The sequence below is a fragment of the Chiloscyllium plagiosum genome, unplaced genomic scaffold (genome assembly GCF_037043375.1).
Source record: "Chiloscyllium plagiosum isolate Xiang-an unplaced genomic scaffold, Cpla_swu_hap1 HiC_scaffold_15, whole genome shotgun sequence".
Taxonomy (NCBI): Eukaryota; Metazoa; Chordata; class Chondrichthyes; order Orectolobiformes; family Hemiscylliidae; genus Chiloscyllium; species Chiloscyllium plagiosum.
In genome coordinates this window covers 55731273-55751914 of record NW_028270153.1, presented here as the reverse complement: position 1 = coordinate 55751914, position 20642 = coordinate 55731273, and the positions used below count along the sequence as shown (strand labels likewise).

The 20642-nt window shown below is 41.1% G+C and overlaps 1 long non-coding RNA gene across 3 annotated transcripts in view; it reads right to left on the bottom strand.

The window, feature by feature from the left end:
* LOC148147660 (uncharacterized) overlaps positions 1–20642 on the bottom strand; it is a 67136-nt gene that overhangs the window by 17545 nt on the left and 28949 nt on the right. Inside the window, exon 1 of one of the 3 annotated variants that reach the window (XR_015759491.1) lies at positions 4950–5085. The exons of the other annotated variants lie outside the window; for them this stretch is intronic. This is a non-coding gene — a long non-coding RNA (uncharacterized LOC148147660). Of the gene's footprint in view, positions 1–4949; positions 5086–20642 lie in introns of those variants that run through there. 3 annotated transcript variants of the gene reach the window in all.

Below are 20642 nucleotides of genomic sequence, written 5' to 3'. Positions count from 1 at the left end.
TGCAGACGTTGCCAACTATTCCGCTATGATTGATGCACCTCACATACTGCGCCACACTCTCACGTGTTGCGCCACACTCAAACATATTCCTTTTGTTTGCAGAATGTGGTGCAAAACCAGAGGCTATAGCTTTCCAGTGGGCAACAGGCAGGGCTGAAGGAGCTAACCCCGAAGAAGGAGACAGTGCAGGTTAAATTGCAGTGATCTTGACTATGGCGATAGTCAGCAATTGTGCTAAAACCTCAAAGATGAGAGCACTTAATACTTGTTCTCTTTCTTGAATTATCCATATCTCACAATTTCTTTGCTACAAGCTGTAGATGGCACAATCATGCTTCTCTTGCTCCCCTGATCTCCCCACACCATAAATGTTCCCTTTTCCTTTCAAATAGCCAAGTGGGCGGCACAGTGGCACAGTGGTTAGCACTGCTGCCTCACGGCGCCAGAGACCTGGGTTCAATTCCTGCCTCAGGTGACTGTCTGTGTGGAGTTTGCAAATTCTCCCCGTGTTTGCATGGGTTTCCTCCGGGTGCTCCGGTTTCCTCCCACAGTCCAAAAATGTGCAAGTCAGGTGAATTGGCCATGCTAAATTGTCCGTAGTGTTAGGTGCAGGGGTAAATGTAGGAGAATGGGTCTGGGTGGGTTGCGCTTCGGTGGGTCGGTGTGGACTTGTTGGGCTGAAGGGCCTGTTTTCACACTGTAAGTAATCTAATCTAATCTAAACTTTGACAGGGTTTAGTGCAGGAGCAATAAGAAATCAAGGAATAAGAACATTAAATGGTGAAAAACACTCATCAAGTCAGGCAGTATCAATGGAGACAATCAGAATTAATACTTCAGGTCAATGATCTTTCATCAGAACTGAAGAAGGACAGAAGTGATAGCGATTTTTGAAGTGAAGGAGATGAGGGAGCAGGAAAACAAAGAGGAAGGTCTGTGAAAAGATGGACACCGGGGAGATTAAATGAAAAAAGATTACATCATGCAACAGCAATAGAGTGGTCAGAGATATAATGAATAAACAAATGTTGTGTCCAAATGAGGTGTGAATTGTTACATGAAAACATTTTAAAGAATCGTAAAGTGAAAGAGAAATAAAAATCAAGACCAAGTCAGAAAAAAAGCAAAAGCAATAAAAGAAACCCATGGAAGGAGACAGAGATAGAAGTTATGATCTAAACATGTTGAGCACAGTGTTGTAGCCGGAGGACTGTAGGTTGCTGAGTGGTTTGCTGAGTAAAGAACTGTACTTTTCAGTTAGGTTGTGTTCTCAATTTTGTTTTGAGTTTCACTGGAATACAGTAACAGGCCACGGACAGAAAGATCAGCATAGGAGCAAGATGGAGAATTAAAAGGACCAGTAACTGGAAGGTTGGGGTGATGAGCAGAGGTGTTCTGCTAAGCAGTTGCCCAGTCTGTATTTGGTGCCTTCGATGTATACTCATATCATGAACAGCTGTGAGGCAGCAGGGAGACTCTGCAAGGATGCCAGATAGCATTGAGCACTTGTTTAGTGAAATGGAATTGTATAATATACCAACTGATTTAATCATCTACCTCCTCCTCTGATTGGAGCTTAATTCAAAGCAAATAAATTCTATCATCAGACCATTTAATATCTTATTTCTGTTTAGGACTGCAGTATTATACTTAATCAGGACTACAATGGCCCCTCAATTCTTTCTTTTCCTATGATTCATGAATAATTGGTACCATGAATGTTAAGATCACATTACTGTCTTTGTTTGAGCATGTGTCTGTATATGCAGCAATGTCTAAACCTCATATGGAAACATGTACTTACAACTCATCAACTTCATTAGTTGTCGTTTGAATGATGCCCACACAATCCAATGCTACATTTATCACTTCTCCTAGTTTCCTCAATCAGTACTCGGAATTTTTAGGATGTTTCTAATTTTGTTCCATTCATATCTCTCTATCCACTGATCTAATCTCTGTTCCTTTCCATTATTTTCTAGTTTTCTTCCTCCATGCCCTAACAGCACCTTCCCTAACAGTAATACCTAACTGCTCAGTGAGAGTACTTTCTTGGCTTTGTTCCTCTTGACCCAAAACTTAAATAACATTCCAAAAATTTAAAACCATTCTTCCTCCAGTGTCTTATTCACTTGCTGTACTTATTTGAGAATATGGCACATGCATTTATTTTAATCCAGGGTCTTTGAAAATATGGGATACAGGATGGTGATGAAAAGTGAATGGTTGGGGTGGTGGGAAGGTGTGGTGTCTACGGTGTATGTGTTAGTTGTACATAATTGTTTTATGGCATAGCTTCCAGACCAAACAGGTTAAGATAGTTATACTTTATGATAACAGGTCATGTTCCAATATAAAGGCCTCCCTTCTGGTCACTTACTCTGTGTTGTGGAATCAGTGTAGTGTTCAGTTAGTTAGCTTTTGTGTCTGTAATATACAGCAATACCAATAAGCACAGAACCCAGATGATATGTGAGTCTGAGATATTGTAGCTCTGTGCACTTACTGCTGTAAACTGTCTGGTGCTTCCAATCGTGAGAGGGTCATCCAGCCTCTCTGGTCACAATCAAACTCACTTTTTTATGTTTGAAGCTCTGTACGTAACTTTATAAAACGATATGAATAATGTATTTGATGCACGTTTCAGATTCTGAATAATAAGACTATGTTTAATACATACAAAGAATTTCAATATGACATAACCAATGCTAAATGTTCTTATATGACTCATAATAAAACAGATTACTTCCCCTTGGACTTGACTTAACTGAATCCTCTGGGATCGCAGGTTGTTAATCTTCCAAAATTATCTAAGGTTTGGACAGGTGATGCAGGGAAACTCTCTGGCAGTGAGTTGAGTAATCTGCAGTCTACAGGGTATGCAACTTCCTTTGGTCCCAATTGCCTAGAGGGGGACAGAGAGAGAAACTGCTTGGATGTACCACCCTTGTAGAGTTGTGCACTCTGTGCTTCTTCCTTCCTTTCTCCACAGTTCAATCCTTTCGTTTCTGAGGCTGCCCCAGTTACATTGTTTTCTGACTGTTCTCATCAGATGCAAAGTCAAACCGGAACTGATTAGCCCACTCGACAGAAAACTTGGTTTGCATGCTTATCGTTTTTCCACTCCTTGTATTGCAGGTATTGCAAAACAATGGGAACTCCTGATCTTGAACGTTATGCAATGTGTCAATGGCCTTTCAATGGACTCTGTCCTGACCAGTGGATGCCATTGTCCCGTTCTCTAATGTGGAGTCAGAGATTAGGTGTTCAATGTCTTTGTGGAGTGTGTTTGGTTTTTGTTTAGAAATTTAAAGGCTTTGTCCTTTCTGGTTTTGGATCAACAACCTATTATTTTAAACAGGTCCTTTCTCATAAAATCATAGAGTCATAGAGTTATGGAGCACGGAAACAGTCTCTTTGCTTCAACCACTCCATGCTGAGTGCAATCCCATACTAAAGTACTCCCACCTGTCTGCTCCTGGCCCATATCCCTCCAAACCTTTCCTATTCATGTATCTATCCAAATGTCCTGTAACTATATCTGCATCCACCACTTTCTCTGGAAATTCATTCCACACACGAGCTACCCTCTGTGTAAAAAATTGCCCCTCATTTCTTTTTTAAATCTCTCTTCTCATCTTAAAAATGTGCCCCCTTGTCTTGAACCCCTCACCCCCACCCTAGGGAAAAGACAGCCACCATTAACTCTATCTACACCTCTCATTATTTTATAAACATCTATCAGGTCGTCTCTCAACCTCCTATGATCCAATGAAGAAAGTCCCAGCCTACCCAGCCTTTCTTTTTAACTCAAACCTTCCATACTCTCCAACATCCTGGTAAATCTCTTCTGAATCCTCTACAGCTTGATAATATCCTTCCTATAACTGAGCAACCAAAACTGGATATAGTATTCCAGAAGAGGCCTCACCAATGTCCTGTACAACCTCCACATAATTTCCCAACTCATATACGCAAAGAACTGAGCAATAAAGGCAAGGGTGCCAGATGCCTTTTTAACCAGTCTGTATATGATACAAGCTTCAAAAATTTATGTACCTGCACCCATAGATCCCTCTGTTCCATTACACTACCCCGGGGTCAACCATGAATTGTATAAGGCCTATCCTTGTACGTTGTACAAAGGTGCAATGCCTCACAGCTATCCAGATTGAACTCCAGCTGCCATTTTTCAGCCCATTAACCTATTTGATCAAGATCCCTCTGTAATCTTAGAAAACCTTCTTCACTGTTTAGTATGCCACCACTTTTGGCGTTATTCGCAAACTTACTAAGTCTGAAAAGAAACCCTCCACTATTACTGTCTATCTCCTGCCATTAAGCCAATTATGTATCCAATTGGCATGCTCACCCTGAATCCCATGTGACATAACTTTACTAATTAGTTTACCAATGGAACCTTGTCAAAAGCCTGACTAAAATCCAAATAAACAACATCTACTGCACTACCATCATCAATCTTTTTGGTAACTCCCTAAAAAAACTCAATCAAGTTTGTGAAACATGATTTTCCTTGCACAAAATTATCCCGAATCAATATTTGCTCTCTAAATGTTCATAAACTCTTTCCCAAAAGTTGAATATTCCCTGGCAAAAATTTTGGATTAAAATGATACCTTTCCAAAAGAAACTTCAAGACATCTATCTCAACAAGAGCCCAATTCTCTGTGGAATAACTTTAAAAAGCACAAAGTATATCATGCTGGCAGTGATTGTGGCAGTAAATGGGCCCTCAGAGCTAATTATGACAGCTAGTTTGCAGCAGGAAATGCCAACACTGGCTGAAGAGATAATAGCAATGTGGCAGTTATGAAAAATCTTTTTTTCTTGAATGTCTTTAATTAATCTGCCCGAGTTCAGAGCTGGAGATAGAACTGCAATCAAAACTAAACGCTACAGTCCTGTATGAAGAAAAATGAGTGCCATACCTCTTTCTCACGTTAAGGGAAAAGAGCAGTTAGAAGTACTGAAAGAAAACATTATCTGAGAAAGCAATTTGGAACAAAATACAAAAATAAAACACCGAACCAGGAAGCTTTCGATATTATCAAGTCCTCACTCTGTTGATTCCACCAACTTCTTTTTCTCAAATAGTGCAAAAATAACAAAAGAACACGTCATATAGACACCACCCCAACAATCAACCAGTTCATACATGAATGTTGGCGCAAAACTGCAGAATGTGAGCTCACTGAAGCTCACTTAACTGCAAAGGTTAGGGATACTGTCATTGCCTTTACACACAACAAATAATTCAGAAAAACACTTCTGGGTAAACTTAAGCAACAAATAGATCACGTTGCTGTTGAATAGGATGCTGGTGAGGCCACACTTAGAGTACCGTGCAGTTTTCATCTCCTTCCTTGAGAAAGGATGTACTGGAACTGGAGGGGATGCAGAGGAGGTTCACTAGGTTGATTCCAGAGTTGAGAGGATTGGTTTATGATGAGACATTGAGTAAACTTGGATACACTCATTGGAATTTTGAAGAATGAGGAGAGATCTTACTGGAACATATAAAATTATAAAGAGATTAGAGAAAATAGAAGCAGAGAGGTTATATCCTCTGGCGGGTGAAACTAGAAATTAGCGGGCAAAACCTCAAAATAAGGGAGAACAGATTAAGGACTGAGTTGAGGAGGAACTTACTTACCTAAAGGTTGTGAATCTATGAAGTAGTTGAGGCTATCTAGTTGAATGTTTTTAAGGTAAAGATAGATAGATGTTTGAACAGTAAAGAAATTAAGGGTTATGGTGAGCAGGCGGGAAAGTGGAGCTGAGGCCACGAAAAGATCTTGTTGAATGATGGAGCAGGCTGGAGGGGCCAGATGGCCTACTTCTGGTCTTATTATTTGATATTTTCATGTTCTTAAATGATTAACACTCTGCTAGGAGAAGGATATAATTTCAAAACAGGCTAGCAACATCTGCAGGTATTTGATTTCGGAACAACCATTGCTGCCATCACCAGCTTCAGTGAAACAATCAAATCTCATTTGAAATGTAGCTTGTCTCATCCACCAAGATAGTGTCCAGCATTTCGTGAAACAAGCAAGCTGTTTTCTACAAGAGGACATTGGATTTCCTGTACCTTTTAGCACAACCCAGCCAGAGAAACACAAGTACCACACAGTGCTCCACAGGAATAGATGAAAGAAATCCAACCGAGGATCAGTGTCAAAGATTTTTCCAAAGTTCATGGCACTGAAGCATGTCAACAAAATCCAAAAGGTACCTGCAATGTTACAGCTCACAATCCCCAGTCAGACAGTATATACAGTGAACTTGCCACACCACATGGACGTCTTCAGAAAAGCTAAAGCCTTCATCTCCATCTAAGTAATATATCAATGGACATCATGCACTATCTGTCAAAATCAACAGTGATGCATGTGTAAATATCATTACATTGCACACATTATATGAGACATACTCATGAAACTGACACGTCATAGTGCAGTAGACATACAATAGGCTAAATGTTTACAGCGGGCCGACATCCCAACAATGAGATTATGCATCTTAAACGCCAATATGAATCCTTGGGATAGACACGTGAAACCTTTCACATCACTGAAACAGATGGAGCACCTATTATTGGTCTGTCAGGACGTATAGATCTACATGTTCTCGTGATCCATAAGATGATGTTGAGGAACCAGTGGACAAAGTTAAAAATTGCACAACACCAGCTTATAGCCCAACAGGTTTATTTGGAAGCACTAGCTTTTGGAGTGCTGCTCCTTCAGCAGGTAGCTGTGGAGCAGGACCATAAAACACAGAATTTACAGCAAAAGATTACAATGCCATGAAACTGAAATGATATATTGAACAAACCTGAATTGTTGTTAAGTCTTTCCTCTTTTCGAGTGGGTTGCAGGCTTCAGTTCATTAATATGTAAATCCCACAACTTCTTTTAAGTCGCCTTCTTGAGATAACTTAAGGTTTTCTGACAAAAGGTGACATCTCAGCTCAGACAACGCATAAAAGGTGTGAGGTCAGAGTCTGTCTGTATCGCAATCGTGAGTCAGATTGGTTCTATTTCCAAAGTGAAATTTACAAAATATTATGTGGATTGACTGCCTGCATTGACTATCTGCAGATTGTCATACGGAATGCTCTCCTTCATTGGCTGAGGTATAGAATACAAGAGTAGGGATATCATGATGAAACTGTATAAGATACTGGTGAGGCCAAAACTGGAGTATTGAGTGTAATTCTGGTCACCACATTAGTGGAAGGGAAATAGACTGCAGAGAACATTTGCTAGAATTTTGCCAGGTCTGGAGAAGTGTGGCTACAAGAGTGATTGGAGAGATTGGAGAGATTGGAGTTGTTTTCCTTGGAACAGAGAAGGCTGAGGGGTGACATGATAGAGGTATATAGAATTGTGGGGATTGAGATAGAGTAGACAAAGATTAACCTGTTTCATTAGGTAGAGAGTTTAAAAATCAGGGGTCATAGATTCATGCTCAGTGGCAGGAGGATTAAAGGAGATATGAGGAAAAGCGTTTGTCTGCAGAGGGTGGTGGGTGTCTGGAATTCGCTTTCTGAGTTGGTGGCAGTGGAGACAGAGACCTAAACTGTTTAATAAAGTATTTGGATCTCCATCTCAAGTACTGTAAACTGCAGGAAGATGGGATTAGAAAGGGCATCTGGGTGTCTTTGTGTCAGCATGACAAGATGGGCTGAATGGCCCATTTCAGTGCTATAATATTTCTATGGTTCTAACTAGACATGAACAGGAGTCATATCTCTGTCAGCTCATATCAGTAGCATTTATTTTCAACAGTGAAACTGTCAGATCAACATGAGCCAAATCAATTTCCTTGGATCAACCTACTCATAAATCTGCATTTGAGCCAGAAATAGAAGTTTCACATACAATACCTGTACTACAAGACAAAGCTGACTTTAAAAAGGTGTCTGGTTGCTGTAAGATTCTATCCCCATGTGATCCGAGTTTTGCGAACTTCAAGACCTTCCCTACAAAAATACATAATTTAGCAGGAAGATCACCGGGATGTAATACTGGCATTCTATTAGTAAGGACATGGATCAACGAGGCCTGTGAAATATGCCAACTCCATCAAGTTTAACAAGTGAGAGAACCTGTCCTTCCAAATGAAAACTCCTTTCGAGCTGTGGGGCAAGATTGAGGCTGATGTTTTCCATGTCCACAGACACTATTACATTCTGTGACTGATTATTATATAAAGTTCTCCTTTCTATGACAAAGATACCACCAGTACAATGGTTGTCAACACATTGATCACAAAATTTACTATATTTCACATGCTTCAACAAATTGCATTGAACAACAGTCTTCAGTAATGCATTAATAAGTAGCACGGTGGCTCAGTAATTAACACTGCTCCCTCAAAGTGCCGGGGATCCAGGTTCAATTCCACCCTTGGCTGATTGTCTGTGTGGAGTTTTCATATTCCCTCAGTGTCTGCATGGGTGTTTTCTGGGTGCTCTGGGTTCTTCTCATAGTCCAAAGATTCCCGCGCTGGATTGGCCATGCATAATTGCCCATACTGGATGTGGAGCCTAGGTGAGTTAGCCATGGGAAACATGGGGTGACAGGAGGATGTAAGTTTGGGAGGGATGCTCTTTGAGCAGAGGATGGTGAGTGTCTGGAATTTGATGCGGACTCGATGGGCCGAATGGCCTACTTCCATACTATGGATTTGATGATTCTATAATGCAGCCTTCCTAGCCATGTGCAAGTATTCAATATATTACCTACTTTCTTCACTCCTTTCAGTTGAACAGCCTTTCAGAATGAACAATTGATACCATGAAATGCATGTTAATTAAATGTAAAGCAGTCTGCCAGGATTTTCTGAAAGCTGGGTTAAATCTACTCAAGATATTATACCAACGACAAGTACGTAACGATGACAATTTATACAAATCTACCTGCAATGACAGACTGACTGAAGTCAAATTGTGATACTTGTGAAAATATTGTAAAGACTAGATCCGGTCATGTTGTATGTCTGCCAAGGTGTTAGCTTAATTTATGCAGACACTATATCAACATGGATCTCTGCACTTTCTTATTGGGAAAAAAGTTCCCATTCTTTAAAGAGAATGGGGGTGGATGGTGTATTATGATATAGATTCCAGATCAGTCAGACATGTACCTTTAAGACACTCATATTGCATTTGTCATGTTCCATTATGAAGGTATCTGTCTCATCTTCAAAACCTCTCCCTGTATCTTGGAGTTAGTATTGTGTCTTCAGTCAGTCAGCTATGTCTATGTAACATGCAGCAACATCAGTCTTCACAAAACTCAGAATATTTGTGTCAGTCTGTGATATTGTAGCCATGTAAATAGTTAGTGTTTTTAATAAACATCAGGGCATCTTTCTTAATAAGAAGCTGACTCTGTATGGTATATGTTATCTGCCGAACATATAGAAAACCAGAAAGCACGTTAGTAATTTGTTCATTGTCTTTTCGCGTCAGTTTTTCTACTGTCTTATAATTGTTGGTTTATGATGATTAAGATTCAGAACTTTCATTCTTGAACAGCATTTGATACTGTAGCTTATACTTTTCATGACATTCCACCTTTGTAACTGCATTTGAGTTATTGTTGTTTGAATAAATGCTGTGGCCAATTTTCACGCAATAAATTTCAAAATTAGCTGAAAGGTAATTTACTTGTGTTTGTTGTCATGTTGCAAGTTCTAAGCATGACCAGGGGAATCAAATGCATGTAGTTAATGAGGACTGTTGGATCTTTCATATGTATCTGAACGTCTTACCAGAAGCATGATTAGACAGTAAAAAGTAAGGATTATTTGTGTGGTATTACTGGTTGAGTACCCACCACAGGCTGGTAATTTACTTCAGATTTATCCCTGACCTCACAAACACTCTATTATTAGTGTGATCAGTTTTTCGTTTATCAATCACCCACATTGACAATGTTGAGAATTCGAGGCTATTGTATGAAAAGTCAATGCTTTACCTACTGCATTGTGGGATTGCTTATATTCAGATTAAGTGCTTAACTCCAACCTTGAATCACAACCTTCCAACTCAGGCTAGAATGAACGCATGTGACTATCAGTATTAATATTTTGAATGCGTTTCTGTTTGTGACGATAAATACAAACTTGGAAGGTCGGTTCATGGGATGGATTTTCTCATTGACAGTCAAAGTGTTATCGAGTGGGATTCATAGTGCACATTCTACCATGACTCATGGTGACTTTTCTCACACAACCCTCTCTTTTCTTTGTGTCATCAGTTAAGCAACTGGGACAAAGGGGGCCTTTCTTAGGGAATCAGATGACTGGAGAAGTGCAAATGCTTGCACAGCTGGAATATCCCTGAGTGCATGCTGCTGGCACCAAAATAAACCCTCCAACCATAACAAGGACAGAACGCCCCTGGTGCTCACCTTCCACCCTACCAACTTTCGCATAAACCAAATTATCCGCCGACATTTCCGTCACCTCCAAAAAGGACCCCACCACCAGGAATATATTTCCCTCCCCACCCCTTACTGCCTTCCGCAAAGACCGTTCCCTCTGTGACTACCTGGTCAGGTCCACGCCCCCCTACAACCCACCCTCCCATCCTGACAATTTCCCCTGCCACCGCAGGAACTGCAAAACCTGCGCCCACACCTCCTCCCTCACCTCCATCCAAGGCCCTAAAGGAGCCTTCCACATCCATCAAAGTTTTACCTGCACATCCACTAATATCATTTATTGCATCCGTTGCTCCCGAAGCGGTCTCCTCCACATTGGGGAGACTGGACACCTCTTAGCAGAGCGCTTTAGGGAACATCTCCGGGACACCCGCACCAATCAACCACACTGCCCTGTGGCCCAACATTTCAACTCCCCCTCCCACTCTGTCGAGGACATGGAGGTCCTGGGCCTCCTTCACCGCCGCTCCCTCACCACCAGATGCCTGGAGGAAGAACGCCTCATCTTCCGCCTCAGAACACTTAAACCCCAGGGCATCAATGTGGATTTCAACAGTTTCCTCATTTCCCCTTCCCCCACCTCACCCTAGTTCCAAACTTCCAGCTCAGCACTGTCCCCCTGCCTATCTTCTTTTCCACCTATCCACTTCACCCTCCTCCCTGACCTATCACCTTCATCCCCTCCCCCACTCACCTATTGTACTCCATGCTACTTTCTCCCCACCCCCACCTCCTCTAGCTTATCTCTCCACGCTTCAGGCTCTCTGCCTTTATTCCTGATGAAGGGCTTTTGCCCGAAACGTCAATTTTGCTGCTCCTTGGATGCTGCCTGAACTGCTGTGCTCTTCCAGCACCACTAATCCAAAATCTGGTTTCCAGCATCTGCAGTCATTGTTTTTACCAAAATAAAAGCCCAGCTTTGCACCACTTCAGGACATGCCCCTCACCACGTGGTGCTTGATGGTTATTGGTGAGGTAATGGCCCAGGGGAAGGGAAAGGAAAGCTCAATCCCCACTCCGTAGACAGGGATGTGCACATCTTGGTGGATGGGGTACTGGGACGGAAGGCAGTGCCGTTTCTTGCAGACTGCCACAGGCACCCGAGCCACCAAACCAAGCCAACCTGGACCCCAGTTGCAGTTGAGATCAGTCCTGTATCCTGGGTGAAGTGGGATGTCCAGCAGTGCTGGAAGAATGTCAATGATTTCCTGCTCTCTGCAATGTGGGGTGCTACCATTTTCCTTTTGCGACCTCACCCTTAAAAATCGCACCACTCACTCTGCCACTGCATGAGCCTGTCACCAAAGCTCGTAAACTACCACTGTCATTATTGCATGTAGCACGTCCACCCGACAGTGCTCATCCCTTCCAAACTATTAATCCTTTCAGACCTTTGTACTTCCCACTCACTCATTGGAGACGGAACACCACCCCTCCTGCTCCTGAATCACCATTGTGTTCTCTCCTACCCACTTCCAACACACTTAATCCTCCCTTTGAATCATTGCAGGAATAAAATTGGTGCACCCCTGGATTGATGCCTCTACTGCATCCCCCCCACCCCCACCCTCATCCCCAGCCCCAGCCCTACCTAGGACTGGTAGGACTAAATGCCTGAGTAATCTTGGCCAATGCCCTGGATCTGACTAAGGACTGCGCTCCCCTATCACTTTCAGACTGGCCATTTGATGGAAGCACATGCAATGTGATAGTTGTTAGGACAAGTTGCCAGTGTGACGTTGATGTGGCATGGTGTGGCATATCTACATGTCTACCTCGTGACTGCTCAGTGCTTTCCCACTGTAACAGGTTGCCTGCCTGTCCATCTTCACTAAACAACAACAGGAGACATGCAGATTGGCAGCACAAATTGAGCACTAAAGACCCTGTGCACTAAAAAAACAATGGGAAGTATACAGAGGCTGACAGCTTGTAAGTCAGTGCTGAAGTTATTGAGTGTATGTTAACAAAGCAATGTGAAATCTATGGAGACTACCTCTAAGTAGGCACAAAGTAAGTGAGTGCTAAGAAAGCAAGAGCCATAAGTTGCATCCTGTGCATGAGGTGAGTGTATGCAAAGCAACAATGCAACCTTGCAATTTGTAGCTGTTCCTGAGCGTGAAGTGTTGAGTGAGGTGTTGAGAGGCTGAATTGTTCGGAGGGTGTGTATGATGATGAGGTGAGGCTGGTGGTTTGCATGAATGAAGGGTGAACAAGGGTATGTCTGTAGAGCTTACAGGGAGGTGCTGGTGATGAAACGGTTGATGATCAGACCAAGCAATTGGTGAGCTGCAGTCAGGTACTCCCACTGATTTATGAGTCATTAATTTGCACGTCTCTTTTGGGGAAGAAGAGGAGAATTGGAAGTGGCATTTAAGTAAAGCAAGTTGCCGATTTAATAACATTAAAATGCATGAAAATAAGGTAGTTGGAACTACATAGTGTTATTTAGAATTTGCAATTTAATTAAGACTTGGGATTTTGAACATTTAATTTTCTCTATGTTTTCCCAACTTGGTATTGCTCACATTTACACTAATGAGAGAGAAAATCTATCCATAATGTACAAAACCTGTAGGAGTGAGCCAGGAGACAAAACATTTCATCCCTGCTTACTGGTGTGATGAGTCTGATGGCTTAAGGAATAATTGGAAAAACAGCATATTGTCAGTTTTGTGTTTTCTACTGGAACACAAAGAAAGCCAATGTCCTGTCTTTCTTACAGTGGTGTTGCGTGGACATGGATACATCATGGATGCCTTGCTGTAAGGGAGGTAAATGTGTGTCTGTGTCTGTCTCTGTCTGTCTTAAGGCTAGTCAGTTTCAGTATAAATACATTGCAGAGTATTTCTGGTGTGAAGTGTAATCAAATATTTAAAATTGCTTCCTCTATTCAGAGTGAATCAAGCCCAATATAGATTGGTGAACATTTTCCATGTTTCAATAGAAATCTAGTCCCTTTAGATTTACATTGTTTTCAAAAGATCACTGTTGATCTTTTTTTGTTGCATTTAACAATTGCATTTAATTATATGGTTGGTGACTAGGTAGTACCAGCAACTCACCAATACCATTGTAGTGATTTTCAGACATAGACTTAACAAAATGCATCTCAGGAATGTCTCTTTCAGGTAATTTTTGCATTTGATCTAACCTCTAAATTCCAGATGACCTGAAACAAATGAGTCAGCAAGCCACCTTATGGTAGTTATGTCTGGATTTTGAATTGACTTCAAATCACGAATAGATTAAGTTATTTGATCTGGAAGTTATTTTCATCAACTTGTAATGATATACAACATAGGAGCCAGACCTTCTGGACCAGAGATAGGGGCACCACCACTGCATCACATGAGCGCTTAGTATAGGTTTCATTCTGGGTGAGGCAATGACATTTGTTAATTACCTAGCATATATTTGGAGAGTTTTACATAATTTAATGAGCTGAACTCAATCAGAACTTCATTGTGGTTAAACAGTTCTCAAACTCTGGGTTAATATTAAGCTTAGAACTGTTAGTTAATTGATATCTTTTCTTTTCTCAAGACTGCTGCCAAGTTCTTCTTAAATAGGCCTTGGCTTGCAGAGAATCCCCCTAATTATTTTGTGTTGTACGATGTAGTATCAGTTCAATGTTGCTCCACCCCAAATCTGGGAGATTCTCATTCGTGTCCTAGATTCCTTTGAATAAAAATCATCCATTGGAAATTGCTGTGGATACATGAATCACCTGATGAAGGAGCGTCGCTCCGAAAGCTAGTGTGCTTCCAATTAAACCTGTTGGACTATAACCTGGTGTTGTGTGATTTTTAACTTTGTACACCCCAGTCCAACACCGGCATCTCCGAATCATGTGTCAGTTAAGGTTGGTACTAAATACATGTGAGGCATGATTTCATGTTGTCTTCTGGTTCTTATTAAGTGAACTAGGTCAAGGCTTGTTCTGCTTTGTTCCAGTTGCTTAATATGTTGTCCACTTTTTATAACATGTCAATTTATCCTCTTCATACTGAGCTAATGCCACAGACTTAGTTTTAGTGTGTGGGTTTTAGGATTAGAGTTATACAGTTAAGATTATGCTTTTAGAATTAGGGTTTAGTATTAGGGCTTTAGATTTCAGATTAGTAATTGGCCTCAAAGTTCATGGTTACAGAAAATAAAAATCCTTAAGCTCTTCTGTAGGACAGGAGAGTGAAGTTGAGTCTATTGAAAAAAAGAAGTGCTTTCTCTGTGTAAGGATAGGGATTGGAATTATGCTACCTGAGATGCAAGGCTAATAGACTGATCCATCCTTTCAAGAGTATGGTCCTGGAAAAGTACAGCCAGTCAGGCAGCATCCGAGGAGCAGGAGAATCGACGTTGCGGACATAAGCCTTTCATCAGGATTGAGGCCCTTCATCAGGCATGATCAATCCTTTCACCAAATGCCGCAATCTAATAAAATATTGCTCTACCCAGTGATGTGGAGAAACTAGGCTCGAGGTCAGGTAGCAAACATCTGGAGGTTTCTGAGATGTCATTGTGAGAAATTAAGCCAAATAGAATTTCATTTCTAGAACATAGAACAGTACAGGACAGAACAGGCCCTTCAGCCCACAATGTTGTTGCGACCACTGATCCTCATGTATGCACCCTCAAATTTCTGTGACCATATGCATGTCCAGTAGTCTCTTAAATATCCCCAATGACCTTGCTTCCACAACTGCTGCTGGCAATGCATTCCATGCTCTCACAACTCTGTGTAAAGAACCACCTCTGACATCCCCTCTATACTTTCCTCCAAACTCTTAAAACTATGATCCCTCGTGTTAGTCATTTCTGCCCTGGTAAATAGTCTCTGGCTATTGACTCTATCTATGCATCTCATTATCTTGTATACCTCAATTAGGTCCCCACTTCTCCTCCTTTTCTCCAATGAAAAAAATCTGAGCTCAGTCAACCTCTCTTCATAAGATAAGCCCTCCAGTCCAGGCAGCATCCTGGTAAACCTCCTCTGAACCCTCTCCAAAGCATCCAAATCTTTCCGATAATAGGGCGACCAGAACTGGACGCAGTATTCCAAGTGCGGTCTAACCAAAGTGTTATAGAGCTGCAACAAGATCTCACGACTCTTAAACTCAATCCCTCTGTTAATGAAAGCCAAAACACCATATGCTTTCTTAACAACCTTGTCCACTTGGGTGGCCATTTTAAGGGATCTATGTATCTGTACACCAAGATCCCTCTTTTCCTCCACACTGCCAAGAATCCTATCCTTAATCCTGTACTCAGCTTTCAAATTCGACCTTCCAAAATGCATCACCTCGCATTTATCCAGGTTGAACTCTATCTGCCACCTCTCAGCCCATCTCTGCATCCTGTCAATGTCCTGCTGCAGCCTACAACAGCCCTCTATACCTCCAACCTTTGTGTCATCTGCAAACTTGCTGACCCATCCTTCAATCCCCTCATCCAAGTCATTAATAAAAATTACAAACAGTAGAGGCCCAAGGACAAAGCCCTGTGGAACACCACTCACCACAGACTTCCAGGCAGAATATTTTCCTTCTACTACCACTCACTGTCTTCTGTTGGCCAGCCAATTCTGTATCCAGACAGCTAAGTTCCCCTGTATCCCATTCCTCCTGACCTTTTGAATGAGCCTACCATGGGGAACCTTACCAAATGCCTAACCCGAGAATGCAACTTTAATAAAAAGGGTTTTGTGATTTACACATGAAAGAAGTGAAACTATCACTGTATTCTAACAGATGAAAGGCTTAACAGACAATCAATTCTGTATAATTTCAGTTACATCACACTGCAAATTTTTGCTATAAATTCTGTGTTACGATCGAGCCCTCCACAATCACCTGATGAAGGAGCGTTGCTCCGAAAGCTAGTGTGCTTCCAATTAAACCTGTTGGACTATAACCTGGTGTTGTGTGATTTTTAACTTTGTACACCCCAGTCCAACACCGGCATCTCCGAAAGATACTTGAAGGGATAGATAGAGTAAATAAAGATTAAATGCTTCTCTTAGTTGAAGAGCCTAGTACAGAGGCCACAATTTTAAAATGGTGGGAGATACTTAAGATTGAAATGAAGAGAATGTTTTACTCAGAGTGTTGTGAACTTTTGGAATTATCTACATCAGATTCCTTGGAAGCTCACGGTTTGGTTTTTGATTATCAATGGGGTAAAAGGTTATGGGGATGCTATAAGTAAAAAACATTGACGTGTTCAATCAGCCATGATTGTGATAAGTGGTAAAACAGGTTCAACAGGCTGAATAGCCTGCTCCCATTCCTATGATTCCTTATATTGGTGATGTTCAAGATTATTGAATCAAAACTGGAGCAGGAAGAAGGAAGACCCCAGCAGAGCATATCCTTGATGTCGGAATGGGTAACAAGTGAGTTGTTCAGTTTTGTCTCCTAACTGCCAATTGTGATGATTTCGTATCAATGTCATAGTTCGAGCAGATTGGATTTGAGAGAATGAGAAGTTAAGTTTTGAAATAGAATTTCAAGAATAGTAATCATTTATCACTCACAATGTCAAATTAGGCTTTAATAAATTAAAATCTCTGCTGAGATTTCTTGAGGGGTTCTTTCAATCAGGAGTTATAGCTTCTAAAGAAGATTGGCAAAAACACAGCTAAAATAAAATAAAATCTATTTGTTCACAGAATCTCTGCACTGTGAAAGCAGGCCATTCGACTCATTAGGTTCACACCAATGCTCTGAAGAGAAGCCCAACAAGGCCCACACCCCTAACTTATCCCAGTGACCCTGCATTTCTCATGGCTAACCCAATAAGCCTGCATACCCCTGGACATTTTGGGTGATTTAGCATAGCCAATTCACCTAACCTGCACAGCTTTGGCCTATGGGAGGAAACTGGAGGAAACCCACACAAACACAGGGAGAATCTGCAGACTCCACACAGGCGGTCACCCTATAGTGAAATCAAACCTGTGTCCCTGGTGCTGTGACGCAGCTGTACTAACCACTGAGCCACCAGGTTGCCCCATTGCATTAAAGGCAAGAACTTGGCAAAGAATAAAATTGACAAATACTTTTTACAAGGCAAAGATGCCTTTCTGATCACTTGCTACTTGAATTATTGTGGGATATGTTAAATTTATTTGACAGATGGTAATAATCTAGAGGTATTTCTTACAGAGTATATTCTTCTGGTATTTTACATATTAATATTGCTGTGCTTTGCACCACAACATTTAGACTCATCCCATTTTGGAACCAGTTCTTCCACATTTGTTATCTATTTATTATGATAGTGTCAAAAGCAAAATAGAGATTCTTCATTACCTAATCTTCATTGCACCAAATAATGTTTTAATTTGAACATGAGATCACAGTAAATTTTTAAACAGCAATGAATTCATGCATAGGCAGGTTGAAACTTGGGTGGTCTCCCAGTGACAGTTTAAGGGTGGCAGCTCTGAAAAGAATAACTCAACTAGTTCTCTGAGGAGAAAATGGAAATAAAGAGTCACTGATTAACCATTTCAACTGTCTGAAGTGGAAATTGATTTGACTTCAAAACCCACTGAGTATTATAAAAATTTGGTGTTTTGTTAAGAAATTGTTGGGTAATTCTATCAAAATCAGCCTCCCAGAAATAATGGAAGGATAGCATTTTCCAATAATACCAGAATGTTGTCAGGTATGGAAGGTTTGAGTTATAAAGAAAGGCTGGATAGGCTGGGACTATTTTCACTGGAGCAGAGGAGCTTGAGAGGTGGCCTTATAGAGGTTTATAAAAATCATGAGGGTATAGGTAAGGTTAATGGAGGGTGTCTCTTCCCTGGGATGGGCAATTTCAAGATTAGGGGGCATATTTTTAAGGTGAGAGGAGAGAGATTTAAAAACGAGATGAAGGGCAAATTGTCTACACAATGTATGGTTTGCATGTGGAATTGACTTCCTGAGGAAGTGGTGGATGTGGGTACAGTTACAACATTTAAAAGACGCTTAGATAAGAACATGAATAGGAAAGGTTTGGAGGGACCTGGGCCAGGAGCAGGAAGGTGGGACTAGGTTAGTTTGGGATTATGTTTGGCATGGACTGGTTGGACCAAAGCGTCTGTTTCCATGCTGTATGACTCTATGAGTCTAATCGTAGCACAATAATATTCCACCTCAACTGTTGTCCACACCTTATTTGCGTTATTGTTGCTAGAACAAAGTCAGCATAACACCATCACAGAAGTTTAATCTACAGCACTGAGACGAAAAAACTATTAAAAAATCTACATAGTGGATACTGGGAATCAAAAATAAATTCAGAAAATGCTGGGATCATTAATTGCTTCTGCAGTCATCGGTCGAGGGATGAGCAGAGGGGAGTTTTAATCCCAAAAATGTGTTCGGTCATATTGGAGTGGGTGGGAAGAGCCTGAATCCCAACATCAGCCCTCTCCAGTTTCAGTGGAGGAGTTAGTGGAAAGGTGCAGGTGACAGATACGTTATAAGGAGAGGAGTTGGCACTTTAATTATTAAAACATATTATATGCTTAATTCTTATTCACCATTTAAAGTTTGACTTTGGTTGGTCAGGTTTGTTGAGCTTTGTGAAACTCACCAGCTGCACTAAGCTCAGAGAATGCTGAGCCAGGAGGGAAGTAACTTTCAATCCACCTGTTGGAATTATTGTAGCGCCCAAAGGGACACCCACCCCTCGAAGCTATCGCTCTCCTGCACCACTGATCTCCCTAATCCAGGTCTCTATTCACATCCCCTGCTCCTCATCCCCTGGATCGCAGAATTGGAACAGCCCTCGAATTTTGCCCTGGCCCCTGCTTTTGGTCTAAGTACACCAAGCATTGCCTTCTACCTCCAGGGATCAGCATTGCACTTTGCTAGTGTGTGGACAACATGTTCCTGTGTCATCCTCTGGGTACCATTTTCCAAATTGGAATGAAGCCCTGGATATGACATGCATGTGCCACCTGAGCTCTGAATTCTGGATCCCCTCTGGCTAAAGGGCACTTTTTAATTGTCTTTATTGGCCAGTCACTTGTGACAGGGATTATGTGCATGTTCCTCCCGCAATGCAGGGCCTTTGTAATCTAACTTAGAGTTACTAGAAAACGGAGTGCTGGGCAGACCACATCTTAGACCGAGTAACCCCTCACAGAAAAAAGGTGTTTCTTAGCAGAAAAGGCAACAGAACTTTCAGCACAAACTACCTTCAGCGTAGCTCAAGATCCCACAATCATGTACACACGTTGAGTAAACATTTTGCATGAAGCTGGCCTCAGGGTGAATTATATAAAAAGAAGGAGCAACATTAGGCCATTCAGCCCTTCGAGCCTGCTCTACCATTCCATCTCAGCACGGCAGATCCACTATCTCAGTTAATCACATTTGAGAATTTTGAAAAAAACAAATTACAAGCATTGATCACCAGGGCCATTGCCACTACAACAAAATAACCATAAAGGTGGGTATAACAAGGGAAGGATTAAATCAAAACAATGTTGGAGAGGGAGATGTAGTGCACTCCAGTCCCTGTGGCGCAGAACTCAGCTCTCAAACACAAATCCAATGACCATCATATCACCCTGTGGTGGAGCTGTCGGTTGATCCTTAAAGGGACATGCATTTCTAAAATTAAACTAATCACTTATCTTTACACAGAAAATGGTTAGACCTTTAATTTTTTTTACTGTATGAATGATGTTGTCTTTAAATCAATTAATATATCATAAATCAATTTGAAGTGTTCAAATATACACAAGATCATGAGATGTTAATTCATTTCTGGGTGGCTTTTTTTGGATCAACCTGTTGTTAGCATTGCTATTTATCAGGATTACCCTCAGCAAAATATTCAATTTTGCTGAAGAGAGATCCAGGATATTTTGTGATTTCATTTATTTTACTGAAAATACTCAACCCCTCAAATGCTTTGGAGTTATCATTGAATGTTCTAGCAAAACTAAATTAAACGAATGGAAGGAATTTGCAGATGCTATCAAAATTAATTAATTCATGATATAATTAAAGTATAAGATGTCAAAGAGACTTTGAATGAATGTCAACTCCTTATAAGCACATCTGTTGACATTATGTTCGAAATGTATTGCTTATAATTCTGCTAAAGCCCGACAGAATGAAAAACAATTTGTATAAGTTTCTACAACAGCAGATACCC